The 22,084-nt window shown below is 39.4% G+C and overlaps 1 long non-coding RNA gene across 1 annotated transcript in view; it reads left to right on the top strand.

Annotated features, from left to right (window-relative positions):
• Positions 1-564: 564 nt before the first annotated feature.
• LOC311595415 overlaps positions 565-22,084 on the top strand; it is a 65,196-nt gene continuing 43,676 nt past the window's right edge. The window contains exon 1 of the long non-coding RNA XR_014778434.1: positions 565-677. This is a non-coding gene — a long non-coding RNA (uncharacterized lncRNA). The remainder of the gene's footprint in view (positions 678-22,084) is intronic.

Here is a 22,084-nt window from a genome sequence, read left to right as displayed (position 1 = left end):
CTTAATAGCTTCAAACCAAAGGAATTATAGTACAAAGGTCACTGTTTGTTTTTTTAAGTGGCTTTTTGTAACCTAATACCAAAGATTTGTGATAAGAAAATACACCCCTTCTGGAACTGGTTGGAAGATGAAAGGGCCAGGTTGACAATGTCACATTAAAGACACCAAAGTAAAGAGCGAGGGGCCCCAGGAGTAGCCCTACACCGGATGCATGTAATCACAGGCTTTTGTTTAAGCAAAATTGGAGCTTACCCTCTGACAGAGACCTGCATTAGCAAGGATATGAGTTGGATGCTGCTCTTAAGAAAACCAAGTTAACAATAACTTAAGCATGATAAAAATTAATTTATTGCTTTCTCTACCATGTAGGCTGCTGTAGAGGTGCTGTAATAGCATAGAGTGTTCTGCAGGACAAGGCCTTGTGTGGTTTCTTAGAATGAGGTGCTCTGTCAGCATGTGTATGAGTCCCCGCCCCTACATGGAGGACATGTGCCTTATTTATAGAACATTCTAGAAGCTCTGCAATTGTTTCTTCTCAAGTGGCCTTGCTCATAATATGGTCATGTGACACATATTCTATAAGAGAAGCTGGAAGTCTTGACCCTTGTTCTGGGAAGCCATCTTTCTCAGGAAAAAGCCAAAGTGATAGAGATGAGAGAGACCAAGATGGAGATGAGGTGGGTTCTGTTTGCATAGGGATGATTGGCTTTGATTCCAGTACACCACAGAGTCCAGGGAAGATTCGCATGCTTCAACCACCCCAGAGGAACTAGCTGTCCCTTCGTATCCCAAATTGTATGCCCAAAGAATTGGCTATTCAGACAGTGCTCATGTTTTAGATCCGTTTATTCTGTAGAGGAGATAAGATGAGACAAGAAGACAGATGTATGTGCCACACAGAGGTTCCAGACAAGTGACAGGAAGTTCAAAAGTAAAGGTTAGACTTTCCATAAAGATGGTGCTTCACACCTGACACATACATTTGTCACTTCTTATCCTATGTGCAAATCTGGGTGTTATTAGTACTCGTCTTTCAATGACCACTGAAACTAACAGTGGAGAAGACAAGAAGACAATGTCTGAGGCTGCACACACTAAGTGTGGCCAATCACTTAGGCCTGGACTCAGTCAGCCAAAGCTCAGAAATTGAAAACAAGGCTGGAGGAAAGACAAAGAGGGCTGGGGACAGACACTGCAGAAGATGACACTTCAGTTTCTAAAAGACTCTTGCACAGATAAGTACAGAGAGGTCAACTTATGGTGGATGTCTGGATGTGGAAGACAGTGAAACATTCATACTATGCCCCATAGGGCTAGAATGAGCTACCCTGAAATGCGGTACCCAGGCGACTATCATCTCTCCTTTGTCCCCTTCAGAGAGGCTGGCCTAGGCATAAACAGTGAGAAACTGAACGCACGTTGAGTTCTTATATGCGGTAACACACTTGTGCACTAGTTCTCTATGATACAATATTTCTAAGCAGTTCATCTGAATTTTAATGGAAGCTTGGTAATAGTTCCTGTTTTCCCCCTCCCCTCTTTTTAGCTTCTTTCTCATCAATACACATCCAAGTATTATGCAATGAAGACCTCATGATGTCAGGGCTGAAGAGATGGCTCAGCAGTTATGGGCATTTACTGTGCTTCCAAAGGACCTGAATTTGATTTCTAGCATCAATGTCAGGGAGACACAACTGCCTATAACTCCAGATCTGGGAGGGGGGTGGGGACTGGGATCCAACTCCTGTGGCCTCTGTGGGTTCCTGCACTCACATGTACATACCCACATGCAGACAGATACACACACACACACACACACACACACACACACACACACACACACACACTTAAAACTAACAAAATCTTTTTTTTAAAGGCTTTACAAGGCAACAGGCTAGGAACTATAGTCAGCGTTAAGACTGTGAACCAGGTTTAGTCCATGTCTAGCTCAGGCCTGTAGCGTATGCATTTGTCTTTGGCATATCCAGACTCTAAGTAGGTCTGAGCCAAAGGAGTCGGTAAAGATCTTGTTGTCTAAATTCTCCTTTCCCAGATCACACGAGAGAGGAGGTGAGAGAAGAAGAGATGATCAACACAGGTATGTTTAACCCAGGGCCATTTCTCCATTTGCATAGCAAAGAAATGTCTATTTTCCAGTTTCATCTTAAACAACATAGAATTGCAGGGAGACAAGAAGGGGGAAAGGAGTTGGGTGGAAGCACAGGTAGTTTTATTTTGTGTGTGTGTGTGTGTGTGTGTGTGTGTGTGTGTGTGTGTGTGTGTGTGTGTGGTTTAGGAATGTGCTTTTGATCCATAGTGTTTTGTAAAAACCAATTTTCTTATGTAAAATTGTGACCCCCCAGGGGCATTGTGGAATGAAAGTAGCAGAGTTGACTGACCTCTCTGAGTCGAGTTAAAGTCTATGAAGAACTTAAAGTATTAAAACAAATTTAAAGTATTAATATTATGTATCAAATATACGTTTTTAAACTCCAGTTTTCTGAGTAGCCATGAAAAAGCCAAACACACAGATTCTAAATACAAACCAAAGGGGGCCTGGGGAAAGCAGCACTCACAAAGCTGGGTTTCTTTGACCTTGAAGGTCACTGCTGGACTTTGGGGCATTGGCGATTTGGAGCACTTGAGAATTTACCTTTGGTTATTGCAGAATATTGGAGTACACGGCTATGCTTTACAAAACAAAGTTAAGATAAACAGAAATGGTGGGGTTTTTATGAGAAATCTCTGAGTAACGATTCTCCTTCTCCTGGAGGTTATCGATTGCCAATTACATTAAGGGTTAGTTGAGCCTTGTGAGCTCTTTTCCATCAGTGCTGGAGGCTTGGCTGGCTTGGCCATGTGTTGATCTTATGGAGGTCTCCAAAGTTGGTTGGTGTTCTTGAGTGGAATGCCATGGCAGGTCAGAAGAGGGTGTTTGGCAGCATTCCTTCCCTTCATCTAGTTCTTGCATTCTTTATGCTTCTTCTTCTCATGTCTATATCTATATCTATATATAAAATTGGGAGGCAGATGAGGTAGAAGATCTGAGAAATGTTGGAGGGGCAAATGGGGGATGGATATGATCATATTCCATTATATACTCATACAAAAATGTGATAGATAGGAAAAGTAATATCTGAATAAAAATTAATGAGAAATTAAATTTGACTTTCTTAAATTTATCTCTGTTGTAAGAAAACAATGAAACCAAGATTTTACAATCAAGATCTAGTATTCATTCATTAAAATTAAAATTCATTTCTACATGATATTAAAATTTCTTTTCCTCACTTGGTTTTCCTTTTTTCCTGTCAAGACATGACAGAAATAGACCCAATTCCCTCCAGGGAAATCCATTTTAAATGTGAGATTCAAGATATTCCCACTGAAAAATTCACAAGGAAAATATGCTTTTTATATTCAATAACAAAATGCATGTACACACACACACACACATACACACACACACACACACACATCCTTACACATTCACCCTCCTATAAGAGAGCCAGCAAAAAGACCTGACTTCAGTTTGAGAAGTTTGTACTGAAACTTGTAAAAACATAACAAAATACAGAAATTGAAACAAATATTTTTACTATAGTTAAATAAAACAGTGCTTGAAAGCTTGACTTAGAAATATTAAACCATAAGCAACGAAGGAGCATCCTTTAATAAGAATCAGTTAGGACTTCTAGAAATTAGAAATTGCAACACCAATACTTAAAAGGCTTTATGAGTGGGCCAAATAATAACTCAGCCAACAAGAAAACTAGCGAGCTGAAAGAAGGTCCAAGTTAGGTGGCTAAAACACAGGGCAAACAAATTTGAAATGGGCATTGAGATAAATGATCATGAGAAAACTTAGTAAGTGTCCTTCATATTTGCTAGGACATTATTTCCTCTGTTCCATTCTATATAATCTTCCAGAATTTTCAATTAGATAAATACTAAGTACTGAGTAAATGACAGTAAAGAACAGCTAAAGAGAGAGATGAAATTACACAGGAGAAGCAGTTAGACAGGCAGCCAACATCTCCATGACTGAGAAATATAACTGGAGTCCTTCACAGCCCATAACTCCATGTCCAGTGAAGCCATCCTTACAAACTCTAGAGTAAAATAGGACATGCTAAATAAACCTCACAGAGAAGTCATCGTTAAAAAGGAATGCTAGGTGGCATATACTGCAAATGAAGTGTGTGTGTGTGTGTGCCTGTGTGTGTGTGTGTGTGCGCGCGCGCGCGCGCAAAAAGTTCTATGATAGATTGTCTGAAAGATAGAAAGGGGTATGGACAAAGGAAAGCCATGTGCAATTAACCAGCATTGTTTGCTAAAGGGGTAGATAATACAGCATTTTATTTATCTGGAGAAAACAACTTTAGAACAAAATTATTGGAATATTATAGTAAATGAACGAACAACAAATTAACTTCTAATTTCAGTAAAATGATATCTTTATGACAATTATCAGCCATATGTGGGTGTGTGTTGTTTTTATTTTGTTTTTATGGGCACACATGTGCACATGCTTACATGTATGTGTATGCGCGCAGGCTCTTACAGAAATCAGAAGAGAATAATCATATACCCTGGAGTTAGAGCTGCAGGTTATTTTGAGGTGCCTGACATGGTGGTACTAGAAACCAAAACCCAGTTCTCTGAAAGAACAGAAAGTGCTTTTGACCACAAACATACCTCTGTAGCCCCAGATAGATAATAGTGTGTGTGTGTGTGTTTGTGTGTGTGTGTGTTTGTGTGTGTGTGTGTGTGTGTGTGTGTGTGTGAGAGAGAGAGAGAGAGAGAGAGAGAGAGAGAGAGAGAGAGAGAGAGAGAGAAGACATAGAAAAGGGGGTATAACACACACACACACACACACACACACACACACACACACACACACACACTCAAGGCATTTCCTTATTTCTCTATGGGATCTAACTCCAAAAGCCCTTAGAGATGTCAAATCCGCAAGCAATGAGGTCCCTTATACAGAATGGTTCAGTTTGTGAGTATGACCTGCACACATCGCACTGCACAGTCGAAACCATATAGATGGCTCATTGTGTGTAATACAATGTAAATGCTTCATAAATAGCTGTTCCACTGCACCAGTTGGGAAACATTAGGAAGAAGGCATCTTCACATGCTCAGTGCAGAAATACTGTTCTCATTAAGACTTCTTTCTATCCATGGTTGGTTGCAACCTCAGATACAGACATCAAAACCTATCTCTGTGTATATGAGTGCACATATATGCATGCATGTGCATACAGTCAAAGCTGGACAGTACGTTAATTGGAGATTCATCGACATGGCATTATTACTGCATCAGTGAGTCTGAAACTTCAGGATAGGAGTTTCCTTTGTCAAGTAGCGGAAAATGTGCTCAATGAGGAAGCAAGATGGATTTTGCTAATACAGGTGATGAGCTCATGCATGCAGACTTTATTATTATCCTTTAAACCTCGCAGGCGTTCTTTATCTATTCTTCCATGTCAACAATTCTTATAGGCTCTGGGCCTCCCAGTTTAGTTCTGTGCCTGTGCGGTCTTTGACAAGTCATTTTTGTCTCTCAAAGCCCCAAGTTCCCGATTGGTCGTAATGCTTGAAGATTTCAATTCTCTCTGTGTCCATTGTGTTTTTACAGTCTTGAACATGCTTTCACAGGAGACCTTAAGAGTCCCTGAGCCTCGGACTGGTGTTGCTGTGGTTAGAACATATGTGTTCTCTCTCCTGCGTGGTTTTAGAATCCATAATTTTGTACAGTAAGAAATGAGTAGTAAAAATATAAACATGGTCTAGATAAAGACATTTAGGACCCTAGAGGAAGTTACCACAAGATTAGAAGCTGATACAGTTAAAAGTAAAAATGATTAATTTATTCTGTAAATAGAATCTTTATATTTGCTTATAAAATTTGTGTGTCTTACAAATAGTAGTTTAAGGGGGGGGAGGTAAGATTTGTCATGAGTGAGTGGAACAAACAAACAGAACATTTGAGGAAAATAAAGACAATTAATAAAATCTGCCAGTTTTCATTTTCTTTTGGCTCCCCGGCTAAACAAAACGTGAGTACTGTAAACATTCCACATATGTAAACACTACCACTGCGTCTCTATTAATCACGTAGTACAACAATTGATATTCTCAATTAAAACCCTTAATTTGCCTGCTACAGTGCCTGTAGTCTCTGGAGTAATTACTTTCTTATTTTCCTAGATAACTTATTTAGGGGGGAAATAAAATAATGAAATGATCTTAAAATGAAAAGGCCTGAAAATAGCGCTCTCATTTAAATTACAATACTTCACACTGATCTGAGGATCTTTGTCTATGCAGTAATGCAGCTGTTTTCCTGAGGGTGTTCTCGTAAGTTCGTAAGGGGAAAAAATGCCATGAGCCTCCCTAAAACCCAAGGAAAGCAGCTGTGTTTTTGATAAACTGGCCCAGAGCTTCAACACTTCAAGCTATAGGGAAATTTACATGGGGATTTTCTGCCTTATATATCCATGAGCAATGTGTTTTCAACTGTAACAACTTTAGTTACTGGAGAATTACAAACCTGACCTTCAGCAGAAGACTTCAGCCCACCCCACCCCCAAGCTGCAGACTGCCACTCCCTCTGATCTATTGAAAGACAGGAGGGAAATCAGCAAGCAGCGAGAAGACGCTCCGGCTGAACCGATCATGTCTTTGATGGCATGGCTATGCCGTAAAATGATGGCATGACCAAACATACCAGTGAAATGTTGACCAGGTCTGCTGTGATTGAACAGCTCGATGCTGACATTCTGGAATATTCTTGGTTCATGGGCTGTGCAACCATCCTGCCCCATCACCTATCCTCTTAGAGGCTGTGTGATCCTAACTTTGGAAAAGATTTTTAAAATCTTAGCACCTGAAGCGTACTTCAGTTTCCTTTTAGGTTTTCAAGAAGGGACCTGGGTTGTAGCCACCAAATTGCATTTAAAATATGAAGAGGCAAACTATGCATTGGTGACTCCTCCCTGTGCTTGCAGTACAGTGCCCTTGCTTTTCCTAGTGGTCTCCATCCTCCAAGTTGCTTGCTCTGCTGATGAGCGGTCTCCTGGGCTGCTCTTCCCAGCAGAGTCATTGTTCTCTGTCAGACTCACTCTGTGTCAAGGCAAAATGTGTCCGCTCAAGGCTTGCTTTCCTCTCACACACCATCCATCCTGCTGGCTTTTCCTAATTCCCATTGCTTCTGTGCTTTGCTCAGAGTGCAGTCAACTTTCTCCTTCTTCGGTGAGCAGCACCTATTTTGAGAGCTCTGTTAGGGGGGGTGGTTTGTAAAGTTTGCTTGTTTTACGGGGAAAGATGGGATCATTATAATAGACATTCTGCAATCAAATTCATTTAGCACCATCATTTGGGAGTCCTGCTACGGCTCAAGGGTCTGTGTTTTCCAATAAAGAGGATAGTTAGGTGGACAAGGAAGCACGTGATGGACCATCATAAAATGAACCAATTGTATGGTTGGAACTCAAAGGTTATTTTTGTGGTGAGGAACTGGAAATTTATTCCTGAAGAGGCATGTTAGAAGACTCAACTGGACTGTGATAGTCATTGCTGCCTGTATTAGTATGCTCTCTTAGGTGAGTGATAATGTCCCCAAAGTCATAAAACCAGCTAATGGCAAAGGCAGGATTCTGTTTCTAAAACATTTATCTATCTCTCCATGTCTGTAGACAGTCTTCCTTTCCTCTTCATCAACCCAGTCTTCTACTTGTGCTGCAGAGTCCCAGAACCAATATGAAGATTCATGTTTGTTTACGCATGAACAAGAATGGTCAGTCACCTACCGATATGACAGAAACCAATTAAGTTGACTTGACTAGCTTTCCAGGTCTAATTGTCTTCCTGACTTCCTGTTCTCCAGGCCTGCGGAAGTGCAAAGTAGGTCATCTTTCAGTAGATCATCTTTATCTGTCCTATGAAGGGATCCCCAAGGAAACTTATCATCTGGCCTGCTGGTACCTTGCATGGCTGGGAGCACCATCCTGGTACCCTGCATGGCTGGGAGCACCATCCACATCTGTTTCTCCAGGCAGTTCTCCTGCAGTCAGCTTTGGAAGATATGAAGGCTTCAAATGTCTCTTCCCAAACTCACACTGAGAAGCACTAACTCTTCATGCTAAGAATACTACTGTGGCTGCAGATACGGCCTTTTATTGAGAATCACATTTAGATTGTGCCATGGCGGGTAAATCTTTCCCAACGTAGGCAATTTCATCTTAAGTGGGACATCTAGGATCCATGACTGAGAGAACATTATTGTGAGATCGGAGGCAGAGACCTACAGAGCGGTAATGGAAAATATGGCTGCAGTCACTTGGAGCTAGAAGAGAAAGAGGAGCACAGTCTCCCTTGGAGCTCCAAGGAGAAACTAAGAGCAAGGGCTGGACCATGATCTGGGATATCCAGTTTCTGGGACTTTGAGACAATAAATTGCCGTGGTTAAGACTGCATATCGTGTGGCATTTTATTAAGCAGCCCTGACAAAGCAATAAAGCAGCAGGCTGGATAGAGAAGCGAGGGAAAGAAGAAAGAAGGGATAGGATGGCCCTGATCCTAACCATGAGAATAGAGTGAGGGGAGAAAAGAGGAAGGAAGGGGGAAGAAAAACAAAACAAAACCAAAACAAAACAAAAAAGCTATCAGCTGTCTTATCTTTCTTCTGCAGCCGTGACGTTGTTTATGGGCAGAACTTATTACTGTTCTCCTGGGGCATGTCACTCTTCTTCATATTCGGTTTCCTTATTATCATCAATATCATGTATCGTTCCACATGGCAGAATAAATTAGCAATTGATCAAGCTGACATCTACTTAAAATGTTCTTCTGGCTTAGCAAAGTTAATGTTGCGTACAGCAGTTCTCAGCCATACCTACATCTCATTCTTTTGGAGTGGGAATCTGGGAGTAGCGAAAATCCTGTCTTGGCTGGTAGTCCTCAGCTGGTGTCCCAAATGTGCCACGAAGACAGAGTAGCTCTTCACGGGACATCTGTAGTGGTCCTGACAGAAGAGAGGTGACAAAGGGCAGTTTTCAGAGCAAAATCCCAAAGATATTTGTGTATCTCATGTGTATATTTAGGGATGTGAAAATTAAAACCACCTTTGACACTATTTTTAAGTGACTGAACAAGCAAGTGGAGTACTGAGTAATGGGTGTTTTGGTCTCTAAGAGTGACCAAGGGCATTGACCTGACACATAATTAGGTTAGTAAAGAAGATGTCACGAAAGCCCAACACAGTACTGTTACTTTCTTGGGCTCTCCTTGCTTTCTCTGTCATCTTTATGTGAGAACTTAAAAGCCTGTTTTCCACGGAGCATCTTGGTCCAACATCCACGGTCCTGGTGGTCATGCTTACGCAAGATGGACTGCAGGAATGCCACTGAGTTAGTCTCTCCTCAGATACAAAAACTTCCAGGTCTTATAGGAAGGATAAGACTATGGAAAAAGTAATCTTTGCAAAGTACAATTTTCTTAATCAATTACCGTCTTGTAAGGAATGAGTGCATTAGCAGAAAGCGAGCATCACACTCTGCCTTGGTGTTCAGGGTGTGTGGAAGGATATGTGTACCCAGTTGTATCTTCTCACCGGTGCACATTACAGGCATTGCCCCACGTGTCCAGACCTCATGTGATAAGTGTTACCTGTTTTGTTCCTTGTGCTTCTAAAAATGCCCTATGACCAACTGCCCCTGAAGGTACACTCGGCAGTTGTGATACTTCAGATAAAAATGGTGAGCTGTTATTGGTCGCTTACAGACTTGTGATGGCGGCCCTATAGATGCCACACCTATGTTTTTTTGGATGATGAAAGACGTGGTTCAGAATGTAGACTTAAAGGAAATTTCAATGTGTTGCCCGGCGTCTACGTGTGATATCTTATAAGTCTGTAAGTTGGCTCAGACCAACTAAAGATAGGTGGAGTGCCCCATCGTTCTGAGAAAGGCGTAGATTTAGCACCCCCTCCACCTATGCCTGTGAGCCTTCCTAAATGCCCTTCCTTTGCTAGTGTTAAATGCAGTAAAGCTTTATTCAAGGTTTGCTACGCTTAGAAAATTTCTTTCTTTGAAAAGAGGAAAGAGTTTATTTCGCTCACGTTTCCTCACAACAGTTCGTCATTGAAGGAAGTTAGGATAGAAACTCAAACAGAGTAGGAACCTGGAGGCAGGAGCAAGTGTAGAAGCCATTGAAGAGTGCTACCTGCTGCCTTACTCCTCAAGGCTTGCTTAGTCTGCTTTTGTTTGTTTGTTGTTTGTTTTGTTGCTGTTGTTTTTAGGTCTAGACAGACGTTTTGAGTTGATAGGGATGAGCTATGATAGATATTGATTTACAGTCAGAATTTTAGACCCACCAAGATAGGAAAGATGATTTCCTCAAGGTTTCCAAATACAAATAGCCAAAACACTATGAATGTAGCATTTGTATAATTCTTGACTGTTTTGTGGTTCTTCTTGCTGTATGTAGTTCATTGTATTTATGTGTAATAACATAAATGCATATGTAAAAAAGAAATATAATAAAAATATTTTTAAAAAGGAAATTTCTTTTAACTTCTTCTCCTACAATCTATGTCTAAATCTTCTGTTCCCAGAACATAGTTCAGTTTTAACCCTAACAGATGTCAAATATACCGATGCTTATGCTCAAATTATTGCTTTATGTAATATTTGAGACATTTACAAAAAGTATTATTTCTATTATGTCTTGTTTATATGAGATTCAACTTTAATCAATTATTGTGTATTTTTATTTGCTAAATATTTTCATTATAGATGTAATTTTCTTTAATTAAAAAATTTTAAATTGTAAAATTTAAAAATTAGAAATTAATTAAAAAATTATGCATGACTGTTCAAGCAGCAACTGTCTCTGTCATTTTTTTTTTTTAATTTGGAAGCTGATAACCTGCACTTCCTGTTTATTCAGGTAATTAATTTTACTCCTTCTTAAGTCTCTGATGGGGTTGAATACCAAATATTTCAGTTTCATAATTAAGCTTAGTTGTTTAGGGATTAAGATGTTTTTAGGTCTAGATAGATGGTTTAAGTTGATAGATATGAGATATGGTAGATAATGATTTACATTCAGAATTTTAGACTCACCAAGATGGGAAAACGTTTTCTTCAAGGTTGCCAAAAACAAATAGCCAAAATTCTATGAATGTAACATAAATATAATGTTTGATTGTTTTACAGTTCTTCTTGATGTATATAGTTTATTTTATATCTGTATAATAATATAAACATATATATATATAATTTAAAACTGTTAATAAAAAATAAAAAAATCACAATGCTTTTAAAATAAATTTTTGTTAGTGTTAAATGAAAAAAAATTAGGGGGACAGGCACCTGCCACAGTACATGTGTTAACAAACTTGCCAAAGTCATTTTTTATGTCCAACTGGGAAGCCTGTTGGGAATCAAACTCAAGTCCTCAGGATTGGAAGCAAGTGACTTGACTTGCTCAGCCATCTTGAAAACGACTGGTTGCATGTACTCTTCAAAATGCTGTACTTCTATCCCCCAAAGAAATTGACATCAATGCAAGTTTATTTGTGATAACAGTCTTTAGAATATATTACTCTTTTAATAAAAGTAACCAAATGAAGAATAGTTGAGTAGATTATACGTTTAACTTACTATTTTTGTTTTATTGGGGAGGTGGTGGTGTTTTATTCTGAGATAGGATTGCATGAATCTTAGGCTGGCCTAGAACTTGCTCTACAGTTAAAGTTGGTTTTGAATTTTTATTCTTACTACTTCCAGATCCTGTGTGCTGAGATTACAGGCAGGAATCACCATGCGTGACTGGTCTAACTTATTTTTTTAAGCCCCAGGAATTTTTCAATCTTAAGGTGGTAAAGAATCTTTGAGAAGATCATGACCTCTAAATGATAGACTCTTGTCAGCATGAAGAAACTTGGTTGTCAATGGAATGTTTGCAGGGGGGATCTTGCCTTATTTGTATCTCACGCTCAGGGGAAGAAGTTATAAATAATTTAGTCAATGTTTGTGTGTATGTATATACATATGTAATAGCTCCTTTCTAAAAATGGAGCTGTCTGTCTATGCTGGCCAGCTGCGCTCTCTCCAAGAGGGCAAAGTCCTTGCTCGCTATGCGAGAGAGAAGTGGACTGAAGTCCCTTGGAAGTTGAGCTGACAATATGGAAGAAGTGTCATAGCTGTGCATGACAACTCTCCCTGCTCTGCAACAAATATGCCACCTGGAGCCCCACCTGGAAGTCCACTGAGAAGCACAGTGCTGAGATAGTCAGTAAAAATCTTAAGTTTACAAACAAGCAGTTTTGTCTATGCAGCTCTCTTCCCTTAATGCTGTCATCATGTCATGGGAGAAAGTGATGAAAGAGGGAAGGACCATAAAATAATTGCAATGGCCTATTGTTGGGTAATTCAGAACACAGTGACTAGCTTGTCATGAATAAGGACTTAGAAGGAAAATGAGCTTAGAGATTCTCTTTCATTTCTCTGCTGCTCTCCGAGGCAGAAAAGTAGAGTGTTTTCAACAAAACTACAGCATGTGGTGAAGCGAAATGACATGAGCTATGTGACAAACCAAATACAATACATGTGCTTTGCACTAGAAGTGGCACACTGCTGAAAGACATTAGGTGCAGACTATGTGAAGCCTGGCCATGAGGATGCTAATCCAACTGAAAGACGGTGGCTACCACTGGAAACCGGGGACTTTTTAATGATGCTACAGATGTAGTTAAGGTAACAACATCATTTCCTCCTTCTTTAGGACATTCTCGCAATGGAAATTATGAAGCCCAAAGACACAGATGTAGCAAACTCATCCATTCTTAGATTAAAAAAATGAAGTCATTGGCAACATCAAGTATGATTCCATAAAAAAAAATGTTCATTCAACATTTAAAAGGTCCCAGATGGTTTGATATTTCTCCAAAAAAAAAACATAGCCTATACTTTTTATTAAATAAAAACAGCTAATTATTTCCTACGAATAGAAGCAAACATTGGTAAAATATGACATTTAGGTTTACCAATTACATTACATCTAGGGTCATAGATATTATACAAAATAACATTTGACTCAGATATTTATCCCACACTCTTCTTTAATATGGTTTTCAAAATCTTATCTACTTACACGTAGAAACTTAAAATGCCTTTCATTCTACAGATATCTTGGATCCTAGACATCCAAGGGTTGTTGGCCAGGTTACAGGCCAGGTTAATGGTCTGGGTGTGCTTGCTGTGGATGAGCAGTAAAGCAGGACCCTCAGTGTTGCTCTCCAGCCTCAGTTTCTTCCTTTAAGTCTACCCTTAGTAATCTCTCTATTTATAATATACCTTAAAACTCAAAATAAACTGTAAGAGCTACTTTCAAAAGAAAGAAAAGATATTTCTCTTTAGTGCTAGTCCTAGTAATGGGGCTGGAAACCAACATAATTACAAATGGAGGGAGGCGAGGGGAAAATGGAGGGCATCAGAGATATGGAAGGGAAGGAAAAAGGGAAGGAAGGAGACAGACAGGGAGAGAGAGAGAGAGAGAGAGAGAGAGAGAGAGAGAGAGAGAGAGAGAGAAAGAGAGAATATCATTTGCTACATTTTCTGAAACCACAACGAAAGTCAAATAGAAATCGATGACAGAAACATATCTGGAAAATTCTCATGGAATCTATAGATAGAAACCTTCCCCAACCTAGATCCCATGCATGGCACTGCCTGGGTAACCAAGAACCAGAGACTAGATATACCAGGGACATAGGGTAAATACTACTTGTCTTAAAAAGGCAAAACCAACGGCAACAAACAAAAACCGTAGTGATAAGATGACTCCTAAAAATATTCTGCTATACTCATATATCAGTGCCTTGTGCAGTCATCATCAAAGAAGCTTCCTCTTGCAGCAGATGGGGACAAATAGAGAGAGAGACATCACACACACACACACACACACACACACACACACACACACACAGCACACACACACACACACACACACACACACAGAGAGAGAGAGAGAGAGAGAGAGAGAGAGAGAGAGAGAGAGATATCTTGGAGCACTCAACCCTTAATGGATGTTTTTTATCACATTCCTGCCCCAGAGCTCAGGGAACTCCATGGAAGAGGAGGCAGAAAAAATTAAGTGCCAGAAGGATAGAGGACACCAAGAAAACAAGACCCTCTAAATCAACATGAGCAAAGCTCCTATGAACTCACCGAGACTGAAACATTATGCACAGGGCCTGCACACGTTGGCACCAAGTCCTCTGCATATTTTTTTATAGCTTTCAGTTTAGTGTTTTTATGGGATCCCTGAGTGTATGAACAAGTAGATTTCTGATTGTTTATTTATTTATTTTGCGGGGTTTTGGTTTTCAGATTTTTGAGACATGGCTTCTCTGTGTAGGCTTGGCTATCCTACAGTGACTCTGTAGACCAGGCTGGCCTCGAATTCATAGAGATCCACTTGCCTCTGCCTCCCTGAGTACTGGGAAAACAAGTGTGTCCACAATGCCTGGATAGGTTTCTGATTCTTATGCCTATTCTTGGGCTTTCTTTTTCTCTATTGGTTTGTCTTGCTCAGCTTCAATGAGATAGTTTTGTTTTATACTATTGTGTTTTATTTTTATTATGTCTTAGAAGCCTGTTATGTTCTAATGAGAGACAGAAAGAGCAGATCAGAAAGAGAGGGGAGATGGAAGAAACTAAGAGGAAGAGTGAAGAAAACCCCAGGATATATTATGCGAGGCAAGAGTCTATTTTCAATAAAAGGGAAACAGTTTTTTTTAAAAGAGTAGGGTATAACCCAATTTCAAGAATTATTCACTAAAATTTATCATAATTTTTTGGTAAAACAATAATTGTTTTGCAATCATGAAACTGAATAGACAGTTTGTTTAGCTCCACTTAGTACCCCGAAGAAGTTTCCTGATGAACTAGGATTTTATTGTTTGATCCTTACCATTGTGAAATTTTGTTTCTAAGAATATTTTTCTTATCCTGTAATGATTTAGTATTATGACAGTGGATTGTTTCTCTTGTACTTCTCTGAGTTTCTAGACTTAGTGTAAGTGGTGGTCAATTGGCTGCCAACTTGGCTAGGGTGTATGCTATTTAATCAAATAGTAGCCTAGGGGCTGCTCTGAAGGGGTTCTGTAAATACTGACTACCCTCAGTTGCTGATGTAAAGCATATTGCCCTTGATACTGTGAGTGGACTTGATTCAATATGCTGAAGGCCTGATTTTCCTGAAGAAATTCCACCTTCAACCCGAAGCAATCTCCAGCATGACAGTCGGCCTCGTGGATTTCAGACTGAAGAAGACTGTCACACTGCCTCCTGCCACTGTTTCCAGCCTGCTCTGCTAACCTCCACAGTGCAGTTTAGACTTGCTGCTTGTTAGCTGTGTTAGCCAGGGTTGTCAAGATACACATAACCAATAGGATAGGAGGGAGACAAATAGCGATGCGATGAGGGGATTGGCTTACATGATTAGAGAAGTCGAGAAGATTCATGAGCTGCATCCTGCAAGGTGAAAGCCTGCTGAACAGATGAGCACATTTCCTGAACAAATTCCAAAGTCTTAGAACCAGGAAGTACAAATGTTTGCCCTCAAGGCCAAGTGACCAAGAGTCACTGGGAGCGGATGGCTATCCCATCTGAAGCAGGGAACAAATTTGCCTCCCTTGTATGTTTTTTTTTGTTCCATTCAGGTCTTTAATAAATTATAATGCTCAGCTAAAAAACAACATAAAATAAAATAAAGTAAACAAGAAAAGAAACTCCCAGGCTCAGATGGATTTAATTCACAATTCTACCCAACATTTAAGGAAAAACTCGCACCTTTCCTATTTATTGTTTTCCAAAAAATGGTAGAAAGAATATATCATGATATTGTAGCAGCCATATATTTAAATTCTGCACACTGTCTCAGCATAGACAAAAATTTCCAATTCAATTCAAATGCATCAATATATTAAAAAGGAATCATAAGTACAGTTCATTCGGAAACACAATCAACATTGGATGCAAGAAAATCCAATGTACATTTAACTCCAAATTGATGATCTGAAATGATGTTACCTAATGGAGTGATAATACCTTATAGTGATGAAAGCAATGCGCAAATACACAGCGACAAAAATGGGACAGGTAAGGAGGTCAGAAATAGACCCATTAACACGCACTGCTTTGTAACAACAGTGAGAAGCTGATTCCACAGGGAGAAGCCAGGCCTTCAGTAATTGATGCTGGAACAATCAAATGCTAGTAGAAAATGACAAATTTCAATATCTCCCTCAAGGCTGATGCAAACAAACCTCAACAGAGATCCTGACCTAAAGGTAAGACTTTTAAAATGAAAACTTCTGTAATATAACAGTAGAATACGTGCATGATCTTGGATTTCCTTTTTATGTTGTTTTTATACAATAGGAAAAAATGAGTCATAATAAAACAAATTGGACTGTATTGAAATGAAAAACTTACTCTCAGTAACAACACAGTTATAAACCGATTAAAGCAAGCAGAAATATTATCAAAATTAATTGCAATCACAAATGACAATGAAAACAAGAAAAAGCTGAACCATATGAATGACCAGATTAAATCTCTAGGACAATATTTCTCATAGGTCACAGATGAAATATGTTCTTTGTTATGAGGAGCCCCATTCTCCTATGGTTTCCTTCAATTACCAAAGGCAAATGAGCCTTTTGGACTTTCCAACCCGTATTTTCTTCTCAATAAATTGGTTATTATAAATTAAGTCAACTGACTTAAAATATTCATGTATACATTTGTGTATGTGTGTGTGTGTGTGTGTGTGTGTGTGTGTGTGTGTGTGTTAGTGCATGCATGCAATGGCTCACATCTGGATGTCAGAGGGCACCTTTTGGTAGTATGCTCTCCCCTTTCACCTTTGAGGCAGGTTCTCTCTCTTATTGAATCTGTCATAGTGTATAGTCCAGACTGGCTGTTTTTGAGATTCTGGATGATTTCCCTGACTTTACTTCCAATTTTACCATAGGAATACATGGATTATAGAAGTGAGACACCACATCTGGCTTATTACATGGGCTTTGGGTATTGACCCCAGGCTGTCAGGGGTCCTTCTATTTCCCCATTCTTCCATGCTACTCTCACCTAAAGTCTCAGTAGGATGTCCTCTCCTCTGACCCACTTTCCTGGTAAGTAAAGTTTTTCATGGGATGTATCCCTTGGACTAGTGTCTCGATATAACTGAGTATATACCGTTTGTCTCTTTTTGCTTCTGGGTGAACTCACTCATTATGATAGTTTCTAGTTCAATCCATTTGTCCAGAAATTTCGGGAATTTCTTGTTTTTAATAGCTGAGTAGTATTCCATAGTGTAAGTGTACCACAGTTTCTTAGTCCATTCTTCTACACTTAGGCTGTTTCCATGTTCTGGCTATTATGAATAAAGCAGCTATGAACATGGTTGAGCATATGTCCCTGTTGTGCAGTAGGGCATTTTCTGGATATATTCCAAGGAGTGGGATAGCTGGGTCTTGAGGAAGCCCTATTCCCATTTTTCTGAGAAAGTGCCAGACAGCTTTCCAAAGTGGTTATACTAAGGCACCAGCCAAGGAGAATATAGGCAGTAAACTTCGAATCCCTACCCAGACCTAGCCGATGAACAGGATATTCTCCACCGTTGAGTGGAGAGTGAGATATGACTCTCACACGAACTCTGGTGCCTGTTTTCTGACCACATCCCCTGGATGGGGAGGCCTGGCAGCACTCAGAGGAAGGATAGCAAGTTACCAAGAAGAGATTCGATACTCTAAGAGCATATATAGGGGGAGGAGGTCTCCCTCCATCACAGACATAGAGGAGGGGAAAAGGGAGGAATAGGAGGATACAAGGGAAGGGCTAACAATTGAGATGTAATAAGAATAAATTAATAAAAAAATGAAAAAAATAAAATGATGGGAGTTGCCTTGGCAAAGGGAAATGGAAAAAAAAAAAGATGACACCCTAACAAGGAAAGGACAAACATTTCTCTATCTAAAACATGATGATATGTTGGTTTTGAAGGTACACACTTTAGCTGCCCTGTCAGTCTGTGAACTTGACTTATTAGCGGATGTTTGACCAAGTTATTTATAACTCTTTTTCAACCTCCAGCACAGTAGAGTTAATATTGTTTTGTAGTAATGCAGGAATCTTTTGTGCTTCAGGAGAAGTACAGTCTCCACTCATTCCACAGTCCTCTATTTGTCACTCTTTTTAATCCTCTCCCTTCTCTTCAGTCTGATAAAAGCCATGCCCCTCCCCCCCATGTCTATTTGTATATCTTATTTAATGAGGTGTGTGCTTAAGTCTTTGAACCATTTGTGGGGGCTTATTTGTTATTGAATGGAAATTTTACAAAATTCTCAACATTAGTGCCTTGTTTTATGTGTGTGTGTCAAATTTATTCACACACACACACACACACACACACACACACATATACATACACACATACACATACATACCAAAACATATACAAACTAAGATAGATATTTTCTTTCCTTTCAGTTTTATTTTGCTTAGGGGGGGGTTGTTTGTTTTAAGACAGTGTCTTACTTTGCAAACCAGGCTAGCTTCAGTCTCTCCTGCCTCAGCCTCCCTAGTGATGGGATTGCAGATTTAAGCCTCTATGACTTAAAGTTTTCTTTTATTATTTTAGATCACATATTGTGGCCTAGTAATTGTTTTCAAGTAACAGTTCTCTAGTGTGAAAATTAAGACTTCAGATGTCAAACATTCCCTGGAAAAAGCACTTTTCTTCTTCCTACTGACTGATTTGGCACCTTTGTTTAAAATGGCTCTAATTCTGGGCTCTGTCTTGATGTCAAGGCTCGGTGCTCTCAGCTTCTGTAGCTGTATATGCGGGATTTACATTGGGTAACTCAAGCCCTTTGTCCATTTTACCTTCTTTACACTTAAGCCTTTACAGTTGATCACTTAAAACCAAAGTTCGTCCTGTAACCGTCACGTTTTCTTATTCTGAGAATGTAACGTGCCAGGCCACGTGTTGTGATCATATTTACCCTCGCTGGACTCTCGCTCCCATCCTCTTCTGTTCACCCTGTCTTCTTCTCAACTGTCCGCTGCCTGCCTTTGTATCTTTTAGTGTGTGCCACTGCTGTCCAGGTAGCACCCGATGCTGTGTGTTGGTGACCACAGCAGCCATGTTATATCCAGTAGACAATAGTTCAGGGTGCTCCTCTCTATTTCCCAGCTCTTACACTGTCTCTCTCAGCCTCATATGATCCCTGGTGTTGAAGGGAGTGACACTGATGACCACGTTCAGCACTGAGCACTGAACTGCCATCCTTTAGATCAGTGTAAAGAAAATGGCCTTTTAACAATGTTGCACTTCAGAGTCCGTAACTATGATTGTATACTTGTTTTATTATCTAATTTAGGTGTTTAATTTTGCGTGTGAAGAGTGATATTGCCCTGTGTAGGTATTCTAAATATTTTACCAGATTTACTCCTAAATGATTTTTACTTCAAGTTTGCCTCCAATAACATTATTTTAAATTTCATTTTCCTACTGCTGGAAGCTGATGTAGAGGCTAAGGTTGATTTCTAATTGAACTTATATCCTTTGACCAATGTAAAATCACTTATTAGTTAAACAAGTGTTTTCTAAGGATTGTTAAAGATTTCTACAAGATTGTTAAGGAGTTCTACATTAATAATTACAATGCCTGTGAATAAAAGCAGATTCCAGCCGGGCACAGTGGTGCACGGTGTAATCCCACCACTTGGGGATGCAGAGGCAGGAGGATCTTTGTGAGTTAGAGGCCAGCCTGGTCTACAAAGCAAGTCCAGGACAGCCAAGGCTACATAAAGAAATCCTTTATTGGGGGGAAAAAGCAGGATTCCTTCTTTCTTTCCAATGGTTTGCCCTTGTATTTTATTCTTTCTTTTAAAAATTGACTTAATCTGTATTTTTATTTTATGTGTATGGGCTTTGGCCTGCATGTAAAGCTGTATACCACATGTGCACAGTGCCTGTGGAGGACAGACAGCAATAGCTCTCCTGGAACCGGGGTTATAGGTGGTTGTGAGCCACTATGTGGGTGCTTGGAATTGAACCCAGGTCCTCCAGAAGAGCAGCAGTGCTCTCCTGCGCTCATTTCTGAAGTCCTTTAATTTACTGTTTAATGCAAATGAGGAGTGTTCTGCCCTATCTTCATATTCAGAGCAAAGACCTTAATTAATTATTTTTCTTCTTAAACAGTGGCAGCATGCTTCCAATGCTATCTTGGTTTAGTTTGTCCTCACTTTTAGGGATGATTTTGTAAATTCAGAATGTTAGTTTAGGGATAGGTGTGTGATGTTATTGTAAATAATTGTGTCTTAATATGTTTTGTAAGTCATTGTTTCTGATGGTAAGTTGATCATATTTTATATCATTTTTCCCTGTATGTAATATATCTTCTGCTCCTCAATATTTTTATATTAAATATATTTGTTTTATGATCGTTATCCCTAAGTTTGGATTTTAGAGGCTTATTATGATACCCAAGTTTCATTTCTTTTGTATTTCTTCTGCTCAGAGTTTGTTGACTTTCTAGCTTTATGACTTGAATTTCTTTTCAATTGGAAAAATGATAGCTATAATAATAAAAATAATATTTTCAGTGGCAGCTAATTGTTGTTCCTGTCATTGCTAAATAATAATAAAACTTTATAGCTCTCAGAGGCTCATATACATATAAATATATCACAAGTAAACACACAAATTTTCACATATCGATATAGCATTTTTAATGGGTGATTGCTTTTCTAACCAGGAATTATAGTTTTATGTTTCTTCATATGCTTTTGTTCATTGTTTACTGGACCTTCTTAAAATAAACATGTTATTTTAAGATAATTATGAACGTGCTTTTTTTCAGCATGTTAAATTTTCTTTTCTTTTCTGAGGTTGATAAGTTGTTGTTTGACAAACTTGATTCCATCGAGAATGGGATTTACTTACAGACCTGGACCCACTGACACTAGGCATTGCATACAACAGCCTGCCATTCTTTAAGGAAAATACACAAACAAACAAACAAACAAACAAACAAATAACTATGACTTGGTTTTAGGATCATTAGTTTGTTTCTTCCAGAGTCCTTATTTGAATCAAGGCATGTTTTTTTCTCCCTAAAGTTTGCTTTTCTGGCATTTTGACTGATTGATCATTGTCTTGATGAGGCCTCTTCACTCCGGCTGGTAGACTTGCTATGTATTGTAATACCCCATGTGTGCTTTAGCATCCTCATCCTGCTCTCTGCCTCATGTATTGCTTTCCTCACTTAGCATTTGCCCAAAATTAAAAGGTACCTTTACTTGGAGCATGCTCTCTACACAGACTCTGTGCCCTCCCCACCCCCTTAATCCATCCCATAAATTTTAACTGCTTCAGCGGTCTTGAAAGTCTGTTCTTGGCTTTCTGTGAGAGGTGGCATGGCTGCTACCTTGTTGTCTCTACTTTACAGTATCAAGGATTGGATGTGATCCCATGCAGAAAGCTCAGATGAACGTGGTGCAATCCTTCTGTATACATACTTTCTACAGGGTGCTGGGCCTGTAGCTCCATGTTTGATACATGGGTGGAGTTGGTTCGTGTAATAGCAAGCCTTTATCTGAGGCAAAGTCAGAACTGTGCTGAGATACACTTTAAGGAGCCATACATGCATGCATGTGCATATGCATGCACACAATACACACACACACACACACACACACAGAGAGAGAGAGAGAGAGAGAGAGAGAGAGAGAGAGAGAGAGAGAGGGAGGGAGGGAGAGAGAAAACAGGAGGAAACTTCTTATCCTTTCCTATTACTCATTTGGATTGCCTTAGTATCATCTTTCATTGTGATGTGAACTTCAAGTGACATCTGTGAATTTTGTTCCTTTTTATTTCAGAGCTTCAATATATGCTGCAAACTCTACACGCTGCTGCCTTACCCGATGAGTGTCTCTGTGAACTTGCCTTGCCACGGTGATCAGGGTTTTGAGCCCTCAATTGTTCATTCTCT

Source organism: Acomys minous, assembly GCF_964271855.1.
Source record: "Acomys minous genome assembly, chromosome: 4".
NCBI lineage: Eukaryota > Metazoa > Chordata > Mammalia > Rodentia > Muridae > Acomys > Acomys minous.
The sequence above is the reverse complement of the archived record's forward strand: the minus strand, read 5'-3'. Positions and strand labels throughout refer to the sequence as shown.